The sequence below is a fragment of the Macaca nemestrina genome, chromosome 8, assembly GCF_043159975.1.
Source record: "Macaca nemestrina isolate mMacNem1 chromosome 8, mMacNem.hap1, whole genome shotgun sequence".
NCBI lineage: Eukaryota > Metazoa > Chordata > Mammalia > Primates > Cercopithecidae > Macaca > Macaca nemestrina.
The window spans coordinates 6930413-6945752 of record NC_092132.1 but is presented as its reverse complement, the minus strand read 5'-3'; the positions used below and the strand labels follow the sequence as shown (position 1 = coordinate 6945752).

General features: G+C 38.4%; 1 protein-coding gene and 1 long non-coding RNA gene across 13 annotated transcripts in view; one reads left to right on the top strand and one right to left on the bottom strand.

Moving 5' to 3' along the window:
• LOC105488273 (family with sequence similarity 135 member B) overlaps positions 1–15340 on the bottom strand; it is a 363325-nt gene that overhangs the window by 285811 nt on the left and 62174 nt on the right. For 2 of the 12 annotated variants that reach the window (XM_071067775.1, XM_071067777.1), the window contains exon 3: positions 11648–11719. The exons of 6 other annotated variants lie outside the window; for them this stretch is intronic. The gene's annotated coding sequence lies outside the window, so the exon portion shown is untranslated. Of the gene's footprint in view, positions 1–7713; positions 7919–11647; positions 11720–12919; positions 12982–15340 lie in introns of those variants that run through there. 4 more of the 12 variants (XM_011752150.2, XR_011606684.1, XM_011752149.2 and 1 more) reach the window with 4 other exon arrangements.
• Positions 7998–14023, top strand: LOC139355739 (uncharacterized). The gene is made up of 3 exons (XR_011606685.1): positions 7998–8132; positions 13090–13227; positions 13895–14023. It is a non-coding gene; the product is annotated as an uncharacterized lncRNA (long non-coding RNA).

The window sequence follows — 15340 nt, the reverse complement described above, 5'->3', positions numbered from 1 at the left end:
GTTCCAGAGTGGCTCCTGGGGAAGAGGTGTGTGAAAGAGGCACGGAGTGCCCCAGATTCACCGTGGACCTCCAGAATCCTAGCTTCAGGAGATTCCACAACCCTGATGGACATTTAAGCTGGCAGGAAACTGCCCAGAGAGATGGCAGAGACAGAACTCCAGCCTGCATGTGGCCTACAGGATATGGCTTGGGAACAACTGTAGTGGAGCACAGTCATTGGTGCTCATCCTCCTAGGCTCACCATACTCCTCTAGTTGGCTTTAGCCTTGATTGACTTACAGACCTGAACAGAGCAGGGCTATCTTGCCAATGGGAGGGGACCAGTCTGATCTGACTGTCTTCATCTGCTGGCTTATCCCAGAGTCCCTGCCTGACTGCACCTAGATGCAACACAGCCTCAGCTGCCCAGCCAAGGCACCTGCCAGTAGCTTCTACCATACCTCTTTCACTGGCAGACCTGCCTAAAGTTGGAGAGCTTCCGTAGGCAGGCCCTCACCACCAGCAACCCTCTCCCCCTGCTGCTTTGTTGGTGTACACTCACCCACACCCTTCCCTTGCTGCTTTGCCAGTGCTCACTCACCCACAACCTCCCCTGGCTGCTTCCCCAGTGTGCATGCATGTGCTAACCCTGCCACTGGCATGAATGTGTGCATGGGACCAGCCACTGCCCCACCACTGCCCTGCTGAAGCACCCTTGCCAGCATTGCCCATGACAGTATTGTTACTAATGGACTGGGGACACCCTGGCTTCTCCAACACAGCAGGTGCTTAAGCTCAAGAAGCCAGAGAGAAAAAATAATGCAGGCCTGGTCCCAGACCACCACAGTTAGCGCACACAGCCCAAGAGTGCTGAGCTAAGCCTTGGACCCCTGAAATCAATGAGAAATGAAGCCAATTAACTAAGCCCAATCAACCTATACCACAGTCAAAAGCATCAAAGAATCCCACCCAAAAGACAGCAATTTTAAACATTAAAGGAACATCAACCCATTCACATGAGAAAAAAATAAGCGTAAGAACTCTGGCGACAGTAAAAGCCTATCTTCTTACCTCCAAATGAATGCCCTAACTTCCCAGCAATGGTTCTTAACCATGCTAAAATGGCTGAAATTACAGACATCAAATTCGGAATCTGGATGATAATGATTATCATCAAGATTCAGGAGAAAGTTGAAACCCAATCCAAGGAACCTAAAAAATCCAACAATATGTATATAAGAGCTGAGAGATGAAACGGCTATTTTAAGAAGGAACAAAATTAATCTCCTAGAGCTGAAAAACTCACTATAAGAATTTCATAATGTAATCAGAAGTATTAACAGCAGAATATACAAAGCTGATGAAAGAATCTCAGAGCTTGAATACTGGTTCTTCAAACCAACTCAGTCAGACAAAAGTAAAGTGAAAAGAATTTTTTAAAATGAACAAAACCTTGGGAAAATGAGGGATTATGTAAAGAGACCAAACCGATGACTCACTGGCATCTCAGAAAGAGAGGGGACAAGCAACTTTGAAAACATATTTGAGGATATTGTCCATAAAAATTTCCCCAACCTCACTAGAGAGGTCAATATACAAATTGAGAAAATTCAGAGAACTGCAGTGAGATACTACACAAGATGACCATTCAAAATTAGTTGTAGACACATAGTCATCAGATTCTCCAAGGTCAACATGTAAAAAAAGTAAAGGCTGCTAGAAAGAAGAGGTAGATAATGTAGAAAGGGATCTCCATCAGACTACAAGTGTATCTCTCAGCAAAAACCTTACAAGACAGAAGAGATTGAAAGCATATATTCAGCATCTTTAAAGAAACTCCAACCAAGAATTTTATATCTAGCAAAGCTAAGCTTTGTAAATGAAGGATAAATAAAATCCTTTTCAGATGAGCGAACATTAAGGGAACTTGTTAACAAATTAGTAACAAATTTTCTTAGTGTTTGCTGGTCTGAAAAGGATTTTCTTTTCAGATCTGCCTTACTAGAGGTCTGTAAGGGAGTGCTAAACATAGAAATAAAAACACTGTCGCCAATCACAAAAAAAAAAAAAAAAAATACTTAAGCACAAAGCACACTGACACTATAACAACCATACAATAAAGTCTACATAATAACTAGCTAACAACAAGATAACAGAATCAAATCCTCACATATGATTATTAACCTTGAACATAAATAGGCTAAATGTCCCACTTAAAAGGCACAGAGTGGCAAGTTGGATAAAGAAGCAAGAAGACCAAACTGTATGCTGTCTTCAAGAGACCCATTTCACATGCAATGACGCCCACAGATTCAAAGTAAAGAAATGGAGAAAGAGCTATCAAGCAAACAAAAAACAACAAAAAGGAGCAGAGGTTGTTATTCTTATTTCAGAGAAAACAGACTGTAAATCAACAACAATGAAAAATGACAAAGAATGGTGTTACATAATGATAAAAGGTTCAACTCAACAAGAAGACTTAGCTATACTAAATACATATACACCCAACATTGGAGCACCAGACTCATAAAACAAGTTCTTTGAGACCTACAAAGACACTTAAATAGCCACACAATAATAATAGAAATCTTTAACCCCCTACTGATAGTATTAGGCAGACCATCAAGGCAAGAAACTAACAATGATATTCAGAACCTAAACTCGACACTTCACCAAAGTGACCTAACAGACATCTACAGAACACTCCACTCAACAATTACAAAATAAACATTATTCTTATCCACACATGGCACATACCCTAAGATCAACCACATATTTGGCCATAAGGCAGTTCTCAACAAATTTTTAAAATTAAAACCACATCCATGTTCTCAGACCACAGCACAATTAAAAATAATAATATTTTTTTTTCTTTCTTTTTTTTTTTTTTTTGAGATGGAGTCTCGCTCTGTTGCCCAGGCTGGAGTGCAGTGGCCGGATCTCAGCTCACTGCAAGCTCCGCCTCCTGGGTTTACACCATTCTCCTGCCTCAGCCTCCTGAGTAGCTGACACTACAGGCACCCGCCACCTCGCCCGGCGGCTAGTTTTTTGTATTTTTTAGTAGAGACGGGGTAAAAATAATAATATTTTTAAATATTATTTTATTAAAATAAAGATATCTCAAAACCATGCAATTACATGGAAATCAAACAATTTGCTCTTGAGTAACTTTTGTGTAAAGAATCAAATTAAGACAGAAATCAATATTTTTAATTGTTCAATTTCAATGTTTTGAAACTAATGAGAGCAAAGATACAACATACTAGAATCTCTGAGATATAGCTAAAGCAGTGTTAGAAAATCAATAGTGCTAAACACCTACATCAACAAATTATAGAAAGATCTCAAATTAACAACCTAACATCACACCTAGAGGAACCAGAAAAATAAGAGCAAATGAACTCCAAAGATGCAGTGAATGATATCAAGATACAAAAATATATACAAAAGATCAACAACCAAAAGCTGATTCTTTGAAAAAGTAATATTGATAGACTTCTAAGTGGACTAATAAAGAAAAAAGGGAGAAAATACACATAATCTTAATTAGAAATGCCAAACGTGACACTACCACTGACCCAACAGGAATACAGAAAAAAAAAAAAAAAACACAACACTCAGAGACTATTACAAACATCTCTATGCATGCAAACTAGAAAACCTACAAGAAATTGATAAAATTCCTGGAAACATAAAATTTCCCAAAAGTGAACCAGGGAGAAATTGAATACCTCAAGAGACTAATAATGCATTCCAAAATTGAATCAATAATAAAAAAAACTCCAATCATAAAAAGCCCTAGATCAGAGAGATTCACAGCCAAAATCTACCAGATATAGACAGAATAGGTGATAACAAAACTATTGAAATTGTTTCAAAACATCAAGGAGTAGGGCTCCTCTCTAACTCATTCTATGAGGCCAGCATCATTCTATTAATAATACCAAAACTGGGCAGAGACGCAATAAAAAAAGAAAACAGTCCACTATCCTTGATGAACATAGATGTAAAAATCCTGCCAAATCAAATCCACTGGCACATCAAAAAGCTAACCAATCAAGATCAGTAGGCTTTTTTTCCTAGGATGCAAAGTTGTTTCAAAATACACAAACCAATAAATGAGATTCATCACATAAACAGAACTAAAAACAAAAAAACACATGATCATCTCAATAGGCACAAAAAAAGGCTTTCAATGAAATTCAACATCGCTTTATATTAAAAGCCCTAAACAAACTAGGAATTAAAGGAGCATATCTCAAAATAACAAGAGATGTCTATGACAAACCTACAAGTCAACCTAATCCTGAATGGGCAAAAGCTGGTAGCATTCCCCTTGAGCACTGGAACCACACAAGGCTGCCCAATCTCACTGCAACTGTTCAACATAGTACTCAAAGTACTAGCCAGAGCAATAAGGCAAGAGAAAGAAAGAAAAGACATCCAAATAGGGAAAAGGTAAGTCAAACTATCTGTTTTCACAGATGATATGGTTTTGTACCTAGAAAAGCCCATAGTCACTGTATAGAAGCTCTTAGAACTGATAAATAATTTCAGTATGGTTTCAAGATACCAAAGTCAATGCACAAGATCAGCATCTCTATACATCATTAATGTCCAAGCTGAGAACCAAACAAAAATGCAATCTCATTCACAATAGCCACAAATATAATAAAATACCTAGGAATACAGCTAACCAGAGATATCAAAGAACTCTATAACAAGAATTACAAAACACTGCTGGAAAAAGTCAGAAATGGCACAAACAAATAGAAAAATATTCCATGTTCTGGATAGGAAGAATAAACATTGTTAAAATGTCCATAGTGTCCAAAGTAATTTATAGATTCAATGCTATTTTTTACCAAACTACCAATATCATTTTCATAGAATTAGAAAAATTATTCCAATATTCATATGAAACTGAAAGAGCCTAAATAGCCAAAACAATACTAAACAAAAAGAAAAAAGCTAGAGGCATTACATTACCCAATTGCAAATGATACTACAAGGCTACAGAAACCAAAACAGCATGGTATGTGTACAAAAACAGACACATAGACCAATGGAACAGGTTAGAGAACTCAGAAATAAAGCCCCATAACTACAACCATTGGATGCTTGACAAAGTCAACAATAACAAGCAATGGAAAAGGACTCCCTATTTAATAAATTGTGCTGGGATAACTGGCTAGCCAAAAGCAGAAGATTAAACCTGGACTCCCCCTTTCACCATGCACAAAAAAATCAACACAAAGTGGATTAAAGACTTAAACATAAAACCTGAAATCATAAAAGTCCTAGAAGAAAACCCAGGAAATACCATTCTGGACATAGGCCTTCACAAAGATTTTTTGACAAAGACTCCAAAAGCAATTATAACAAAAACTAAGATAGGCAAGTGGGACCTAACTAAACTAAAAAGCTTCTGCACAGCAAAGGAAATTATTAATAGATTAAACAGAAAACCTACAGAATTGGAGAGAATATTTGCAAACTACTTTCTAAGAAGTGTCTAATATCTAGAATCTATAAGAAACTTTAACCGGCCAGGCACGGTGGCTCAAGCCTGCAATCCCAGCACTTTGGGAGGCCGAGACGGGCAGATCACAAGGTCAGGAGATCAAGACCACCCTGGCTAACATGGTGAAACCCTGTCTCTACTAAAAAATACAGAAAAAACTAGCCGGGCGAGGTGGCGGGCGCCTGTAGTCCCAGCTACTCGGGAGGCTGAGGCAGGAGAATGGCGTAAACCCGGGAGGCGGAGCTTGCAGTGAGCTGAAATCTGGCCACTGCACTCCAGCCTGGGCGACAGAGCCAGACTCCATCTCAAAAAAAAAAAAAAAAAAAGAAAAGAAACTTTAACCAACAAGCAAAAACAAAACCCCATTTTTAAAAAGCCAAAGGACATGAACAGACACTTCTCAAAATAAGACATACATACATACATTTCAACTAGCATATGAAAAAAATGCTCAACATCACTAATCACTAGAGAAATTCAAATCAAAACTACAATATCATCTCATACCAGTCAGAATTGCTACAATTAAAAAGTCAAAAAAATAACAGAAAAAGGAAAGTTTATACACTCCTGATGGTAATATAAGTTAATTCAGTCACTGTAGAAAGCAGTTTGGGTTACAGATTTCTGAAAACAAAACAAAAACAAAAATAAAAAGCTACCATTCAACCCAGCAATCCTATTATTGGGTGTATACCCAATTGAATATAAATTGTTCTACCATAAAGATACATACACTCACATGTTCACTGCAGCACTTTTCATAACAGCAAAAAGACGTGCAATTTACATACATATCCATTAACAGTGGACTGGATAAAGAAAATGTGGTAAATATATACCATCGAATACGATGCAGTCATAAAAGAGAACAAAATCATGTTCTTTGCAGCCAACATGGATGCAACTGGAGGCCATTATCCTAAGCAAATTAACACAGGAACAGAAAACCACAGACTACATGTTCTTACTTACAAGTAGGAGTTAAACACTGAGCACACACGTATACCAATAGGGAAACAACAGACACAAGGGCTTACATGAGGGTAGAGAGTGGGAGGAGGGTGAGGACTGAAAATCTACCTCTTGAGTACTATGTTCACTATCTGAGTGATGAAATAATTTGTAAGCCAAACCCAGACAACGGGCAACTTATCTGTGTAACAAATCTGTACTTGTACCCTCTGAACCTAAAATAAAAGAAGAAAAAAAAGGCTTCGCTTTCTACTTAGGGAGGAAGACATCTAGATGTGTATATCTTCAATACCTTCTTAGATTCTAGCACAAAGATCTGCACAAATAGGTATCTACTTTAAAATTTACCCTTGAAGTAGTTTCTTTGTGCCAAATGTCAGACTAAGCAATTTCTATGCATTATCTCAATGAATATTTACAACTTCCCAGTGCTCTCCCTGTTTTAACACTAGAAAATTATGTCTCTGTCAGGTTATATGGTTTGTTCAAGGATCCACAATTAGGAAACAATGACACTAGAATTCAAATTCAGATATGCCTTATCCCAAAACTTTTATCCATTCCACTAGATTTTAGTGCCTCTACTTATTGGATACTTAGTCATTGTCTCAATAAATAAACTGATGGGTGGAATAATATTATGAAAAGTAGGGAAAGCTTTCAGGATTCCATTTTGTCTTTGCTTTCTAAAATTACAAACAATGACATTTTTTGAACCATCCATCACACTGAATTTTATGAGTATTATTCATTCTTTAGGTTGCTATTCAAAGTTCATTGCTACCATGCATTGCTACCATTTAACCTTTGTAAGGCTCAATGAGCCAGTCAACTCCATTGATTGTCTCTCACTTCAAAATATGTCTGTCACAAATTCATCCCAAAGCTATGCTGGGCCAACCACATGGTCATCCTTATCTTTGACTTAATTTCACTATTCATAATAAGAGCTACCATAATGTATACAAGCATTACATATTTTAAAACTAATAAAAAGAAAAACTGGCATTGAGTAGGTGTTCACTTGTTGCCATGAACTCTCCTCAGTATTGTATATACATGGATACATTTGATCCTTACAGTGGCCTTTGATGTGGGTAATATTGCTCAGTATCACAGACGGAAAAGACTCAGGGCACTAGCAATCTGACCAAAGTTCAAACAGAGCAAATGAGAAGGAGGACCAGTTCAAACAGAGCAAATGAGAAGCAGGACCAGATCTCAAAGAGCATACCTTTCAGGCCACAAGCATTTGCTTGGAAACATCATGTGTAGTTGGTGAAAAGGTAAATATCATTCTGAGTAAGGCTTCTCACCAATAAGATGCAGTTGCGAAGGGAGTGGGGACAGAACCTCCTTATGTATTCATAAAACTGTCCAGAGAGAAAGTGCCTCTGGCTCTTGAAGGTGTGGTCTCTATAGCGGCCATACCGGAATCCTATTGTTCAGAGCAGCTCCACTCATTGGCTTAAATGAACATTCCATTTGGAATGATTCTAGTGCAATGGAGAAGAAAGAGCATGCTAAGCCTCATTTACCCTCTTCACAGTAGAATGAACACAGACAGGCTTCGCTTTTCATCCTGGCTTCAACTCTTACTCAGTGTAGATACTGTGCTTTCTCCTGAACTTTGGTCAAACAATTGTTGGTCAGGTACTGTCCTAGGTGCTGAAGTCACATAAAAGAATGAGGCTCGGTTTACACTAGAAAAAGTTCACAGGAACTGGAGAATATAAATGTACTATGGGGTTGATCGTGGTGGCTCATGCCTGTAATCTCAGCATTTTGGGAGGCTGAGGTGGGCAGATTACCTGAAGTCAGGAGTTCAAGGCCAGCCGGGCCTATATATATATATATATATATATATATATGTGTGTGTGTGTGTGTGTGTATATGTATATAAAAATATGTTTATATATGTGTGTGTGTGTGTGTATAGTGCTAAGCACAGCCAGAAAAAAATCTAAGCCTCAAGTTGTACATCAAAATATTGTACCAAGGAAGACTACATCAAACTTCATTTGTAATCTGGTAAGTGCAAATTAACATCACAATATGGCACTTCACACTGACCAGAATGGCTAAAATAAAAAAGCAGAGATTACCAAGTGTGGATGTGGATGTGAAGTGACTGAAATTTTCGTATATTGCTGGAGTAAGTGCAAATTGGTATGGCTACTCTGGAAAACTATTTAGCAGTATTTACTAAAACTAAGCACACATGTACCCTATTACACAACTGTGTCATTCTTAGTAATATATTCAATTATATATGTGTGTGTATAATATATGTACACATATATAATGTGTATTTTATATATACATTAAAAGATATGTATGAGAATGGTATTATCATTTTTATAATCTAATGCTATAATTTATACAAATCTCATTAGAAGGGGTAATTGAATTGTGGTATAGTCAAACTTTAAAACACTTCATGGCAAAGAGAATAAAATACTATTCTATTAAGACAGGATTAAGATACTATTATTCTATTAAGAATCTATTAAGAGTAGACCTAAACACAGATACCTTGACCTATGAGACAAGAATTATGATATCTACCTTTTAAAATATTTAAAAATGTCTTACATGGCACTGAATTTTCAGATATGGCTTTTAACTTGATTTCTCCAAAAATTCCTATTTTTCATCCTGAAATGCAAACTACCTTCCCAAGATACAAATGAAGTTTTCTGAACTTTGACTTATGAGACAAGAATTATGATATAATAGAATAAAATACTATTCTATATGGCAATTTGGATTAATTGCATAATAATGTTTGAGCAAAAGAAGCCAAAAACAAAAAATATACATTGTCTGATCCTGTTTGTATAAACCTGTTCAAAACTGGTCAAAACTAACCTATGGTATTATAAGTCAGGATTGTAAATACCTTTGGTAGTGGGGAAGAGGGAGTGATTATGTGTAGACAGGAACAAAAGGGAGTTTTGGGGGTGTAGGTGATATCTGTTTCTTGATGTGGGTGCTAGTTAAACTGAATCTTTGAGTCGGGAGAAATTCATCAAGATTATATATATCTATATATATACACACACACACACATATATATATGCATTCTACAAATATAAATATGCATTCTACAAATGTATATTTTAATAAAATACTTAAAAGTTTCTTACAGGGCACTGAATTTTGAGACATGGCTTTTAAATTGATTTCTCCAAAATTTCCTATTTTTTATCCCAAAACAAAAACTATCATTCAAAAATATAAGTTTTCTGAACCTTGACCTATGAGACGAGAATTATGACATCCACTTTCTCCAAGTGAAAGTGAGAATTAAATTTGAAAACTTAACACTGCAACAACTTACCAGCATAATAAATACTTGTAATGGATGAGTGAGTGAGTAAACGTGTCCTATAAATGCCATTACATTAAGGTTAGGCCACTACATTGTTTAGAAAACCACGTAGCAGCACTTACTAAGAGTAGATCTAAACACATTACATAACGTAGCTATGCCAATCGAGCCCTAGAATGTACAATAAATTGTACATTGTTGTTGAAATCGATATAACATCATTCCCTGATCATTTTCCATATTTTAATTTATATTGCCTCTACTTCATTGACACATCTTTTATTCCTTTTTTTTTTTTTTGAGATGGAGTCTCGCTCTGTCGCCCAGGCTGGAGCACGGTGGTGGTATGATCTCGGCTCACTGCAAGCTCCGCCTCCCGGGTTCACACCATTCTCCTGCCTCAGCCTCCCGAGTAGCTGCGACTACAGGCGCCCGCCACCTCACCCGGCTCATTTTGTTTTGTATTTTTTAGTAGAGACGGGGTTTCACAGTGTTAGCCAGGATGGTCTCGATCTCCTGACCTCGTGATCCACCCATCTCGGCCTCCCAAAGTGCTGGGATTACAGGCTTGAGCCACCACATTGGCCACATCTTTTATTCTTGCCATAACAAACATCCTACTCATCCCAAACATGCCCCATGGATTTCTCCACCTGGTCTCAAGCCAGACAGTTCCATCTTCTCAGAATTCTCATCCACCAACCTGTGCAAAGGGTACCTATTTCTTCAAAGTCCTCTCCCTCTTTCTAACTCCCATGATACTTTGCTGCCTACTTCTTCAATAGCAATAACAGCACCACGATCATAATAGGCTTCCATTAGTTGGGTGTCAAGCTTTGGGCTAAATGTTTTATGTTAATTTATAATCCAATCATCCCCTGGAATAGTACTGATAGTCTGTTGATATTTTTAACATTAAAAAAAATAAAATAAATTAACAGGAACTATGGGAACTGGGCATTGTCTCCCATTTTTTAAATAAGAAAACAAAGTCTCCCATTGACTAAGTAATACACAGATCTATCCTACACAATTAGGGCCTAGAGGACTTGGGGTTCAAAACCACAGCTAGCAGAGTCCAATGCCCAAACTATCTTAGCTAGTAATTGGCTACTGAAATTCTGAACTTTCAGAATGATAGATCCAGACATCAGGCTGTCTCTGCTTGCAACATAATTGTGATTTCTTTATTTACAGTGGGGTACTGAGGCAGAGATTTATTTCAGTGCCTAGGCCATTGTCTCATATCTTGTGTAAGAGAGGAATCATAAAATTGGAGTCATGATTCTGGAAAGTGTCATCTGCAGCTGTCAAATAATCTACCTGCGTTACTTTGTCTGTTGCTAAGAGGACAAAGAGTATTCTCCTCAATTTGCAGGTGTGCTAACTGTAGCACAGAGAGGTCAAGCAATGCACTCAAGGTCACACAGCTAATGGTTGCAGGAAGCAAACTTAGAACCCACTGATTCTTGATACTTCTATGCCAGGCTCCCTCTACCACAAAAGCTACCTCCTTAAAGATCCACATGTTCATGAGTCTTAGTAGGGATTCCTGCCAATCCATAACAAAGGGCCAATGAGGTCCCACTTTCCTTTTAAACTGTCATTATTTTTAGACTTACTTTTGTTTCTGCTGTTTTGGAGGCAGGCTTCTATTCATACCTCGAAATTTAATTTGAGTATCTCATTCTCTGGGGAGTCTTATCAGATCATTTACTCCTCTATTTCATTCCACAAACTGCCCCCGAGGGCCTACTATGTAGGAGGCAGTGGCCAACATACTGGGGATTCAATGGTGAATAAAAAGTCATACTCCCTGTTCTTCAGAGCTTACCTTTCTTAGTGTAGGAGAGGGGGAGGGCTCAAATGCATCACTCTCAAATGCAATTTCCAATTGTGGTAAATGCTATGAACAAAAAATATGGGTATTTTTAAAAGAGTATAATGGAGCACTGGATCTAGTTAGAGAGGTCTGGGAATGTTTCCTATTCCTTTGGTAGAATTAAGTAACCTGGCACTATTTGTACCTCTGCGCTTACCCTCACTTCGTTGTAATTTATTTTCCTGCAGTCTATGAGTAACACAAGTACAGGACCATGTCCTAGTCACACCTTGAGCCCATGTCCTAGAAAACTTGCATGCTATATTATAGGTAGTTAATAGCTCTCCTCTGAATTGGCTTTTATTATCATCACTATTATTGCTGCTATCCTTGTGGCTACCACCATTGTTGGAGAAAAAATGTGGGACGTGTCTGAATCCAAGTCCCATGTGATGAACTCTATTTTAACTGCACCTTCTTGGCACGTAAAGGAAGCACACAACAATTTGTTGATGACAAAAGAAATGAGAAAGCTGACTAACTCCAACTGCTTCTCTGAAATGCTAATTTGCTTTCAGAGTCTCTGCTCTGGTTCCTTTATAGCAATTTTACAAGCTTGTAGCAAGGACAGCTTTCTGTTAATGACTACTTGCAAATCCAGTATGATGACTGTGTTTTGTCTTAAGCTGGGTTAAAACACTAGCTTACGAATAGAACAGCAGAGGCAGAGACGTTGGCAGCCAGTCCAGAGCAGAGATCAAAGGCGCTACCCTGGCAAGAGAGATTTGCTCTTAGGTACTTTAAAAATTAGAACTATGTTTTCTTTTTTTTTTTTTTTTTTTAACATCCAGAAGGCCCTTTTCAGAAACACTCTCCAACTACCAAACTGGTGAAAGAAACTGACTGAGGCCTGAGAAGATAAATTCTAAGTCATACAGTCATACAGCAAGATAGGGTGAAAATGGGTTTTAGGCCCTATCTTTGTTGGTTTTGTTTTATGCAAAACTCTTTCTACTATGCCCAGTTTCTTTAATAGCATGCCAGAAGTATGAAATTTCAGCCAAGGCAGCACTTTCTAAAGAAGAAGGGCTACAGTGACTGCAAATTTCATGTAAAATTTTCACACGGTACTCCATTCCTTCACCACCTTCCCAGTTCTGTCTTCTCCCGACCCTTCAGGAAGTTTACTCTGCAAGAAACGGCTGCTGCTTCATAAACACCTCACTGTGCTCATGCTGTTCCCCACTTCCATCTGTACTGATAACAATAGTCACTATTGATCACCTGTCATGTGCCACACCCAGTAAGATGCTTGGTATATGCTTCTTCCGAAGCTCAGAAGAACACTGCAAGGACATTTAGAATGCATTTTTAGTATACATGCATAAAATCATCCTGAAACTCAGTGGCTTAAAGTAACAACGATTTTGTTTGCTCCCAATTCTATGGATCAGGTATTTAAGCAGCACTCAGACGGGCACCTCCACATCCAGCCTGGGAGCTCTCATCTGAAGCTGGGATGTGCTTCACTGAACACAGCCTTTCTCTGCTGCTGGGCAGGTGCTGGCCTCCAAGAGGATACATTCCACAAGGTGATGGTGGAAGCTGTGAATCTCGTAAGGCTCAAACTTGAGGAAGGAAAACAGGATCACTTCTTCCACATTCTATTTTTTAAGCCAGGTGACAGAGTTGGCCTGGCTTCAAGGACAGGGGAAGAAAGACCCTGCCTCCCAGTGGGGCTGTGATAAAGTCAACTTGTAAAAGAGCAATTGGGATAAGACAGGAAATACTATTACAGGCATCTTTGGGCATAAAATCTACCAGAAGATAGTAATTAAGGAACTGTACTTTGGAGTCAAACATTTAAGCTCTGCCATCAGCTGCGTGTCCATGGATAGGTTATTTCACCTCTGAGGCTCAGTTTCCTCATCCCTAAAATGGGGATAACACCATAAAATTTCCCAAGGGAATAAATAATGTATAAAATGAGCTTAATGTCATGCCAACACAGAGTAAGCCTCTATACACAGTTGCTATTAATCTAAGGATACTTTTAAGAGTGAAATCTGCCTTATGAAATTTACATAGAGACAACAGATATACACCAGAATTTATGTTCACCTCCAGCTAACATTATCGTTAACCACTGAAAATGGGGAAAATCAAACTAAAACTGAAACTGAAAGAGATTAATTAGCTTGTCCACATTCACTAACTCACTCACACTTACACACTAATGAAACTTTTCTTATGTGCCAGGTAAGAGAAAACATGCCCCTGCCATCTTAGGACTTGTACTCCAGTGACAGAGAGACTGAACTACCAAACAAGTAAACAATTCATCATAATATGCCTCTTAATTAGATGAATCAGGGTAAAGAAAGAGAGAATACATTAGTGGACATAGTTTCACCTGAAAGAACGAAATAATGCTGATTCAAATGACTTAAACCACTGGTCCACAAACTGGCCCATAGACCTAGCCTGACACCTGCTTTTGTAAATAAAGTTTCATTGGAACACAATTACACCCATTTATTTACATATACTTTATGGTTGCTTTCATACGACAATTGCATCTTCAAGTACTTCCAACAGATCGCATGGCCTGCAAAGCTTAAAATATTTCCTATCTAGCCTTTAACAGAGAACATTTTCCTATCTCTGTTTTAAACCATAGAGAAATGTATTATCCCCCATAACTGAAGATTTTAAGGAAGACAATGTCATATCCTGAATCACTGCTGTCATGAGGGACTCAGGATCCTCACATCTTTCCATTCTGTGGCCTTCAGGCCACAGCTTCATGCAAGACTGGGTCCCTTTAGGTTTGTAGGATGGATTACAGATATTCCAGACAGAGAATCAAGACGAGAAGAGAGCATCCTCCAGAGACAAGGCCATTCTTAAGAATGCCTCTCTTGGGAGGAAAATAAAATCATTCCCAGAGGCACCCAAAGACACCGAACAATGCCCCATCAGACTTCATTGGCCAGAAGTGTGTCATATGTCCTCCTGTAAACAAGCCACTGGGCAGGGAAGGAGACCAGCCTAATTGGCTAATACCCATCAGAACGATCCCTGGGGATGGGTGTAAGCTCCTTCTCCCCTAAATTGTGTTGAGGAGGGATACATGTATAAACAAAGTTGGTACAAAAGAGGAGAGGCTACTGGACCCCAACAGTGTCTGATAGGAAAGTGATCATAGTCAGCATAAAGGAAAAATGTTCCTTTATAAAACGTGTTCAGAGAAGGAATCTCACAGGATATGATGCCTGAATGTAGCCCTGAATGATAAGAAGGAACAGGCCTTAGGTTCTATGAAAGAGTTTCCCAGATAGGGGGAGACTTGCTGGTAAGGCACAAGACTGGTATTCAAATTCCTACACTTTGGATCCAAAGCTTGCACAGTCTCCACTACTCCAAGCTGTCTGCTGAAACTGCACCTGTTCCCAAACAACAGCCTCTAATATCATGGTCTTCTGGGCAGTCTTTGACCATGTCCTCCAAACCAGACGTGTCTTCTTACCCATCTTGGTACTTTTCTCCTTCTGTTTGATATAAGTGGAGAGAGTTATACAGGTTATTTTGCCCTAAGCAGGTTATCCACATCCCTAAAATAGGGATAGCATCAGTAGCATCAAGTACCTCTCATGTAATCATCACTAACAGAAGATAAGAGAGCAAAATCTAACTGGTAGATAT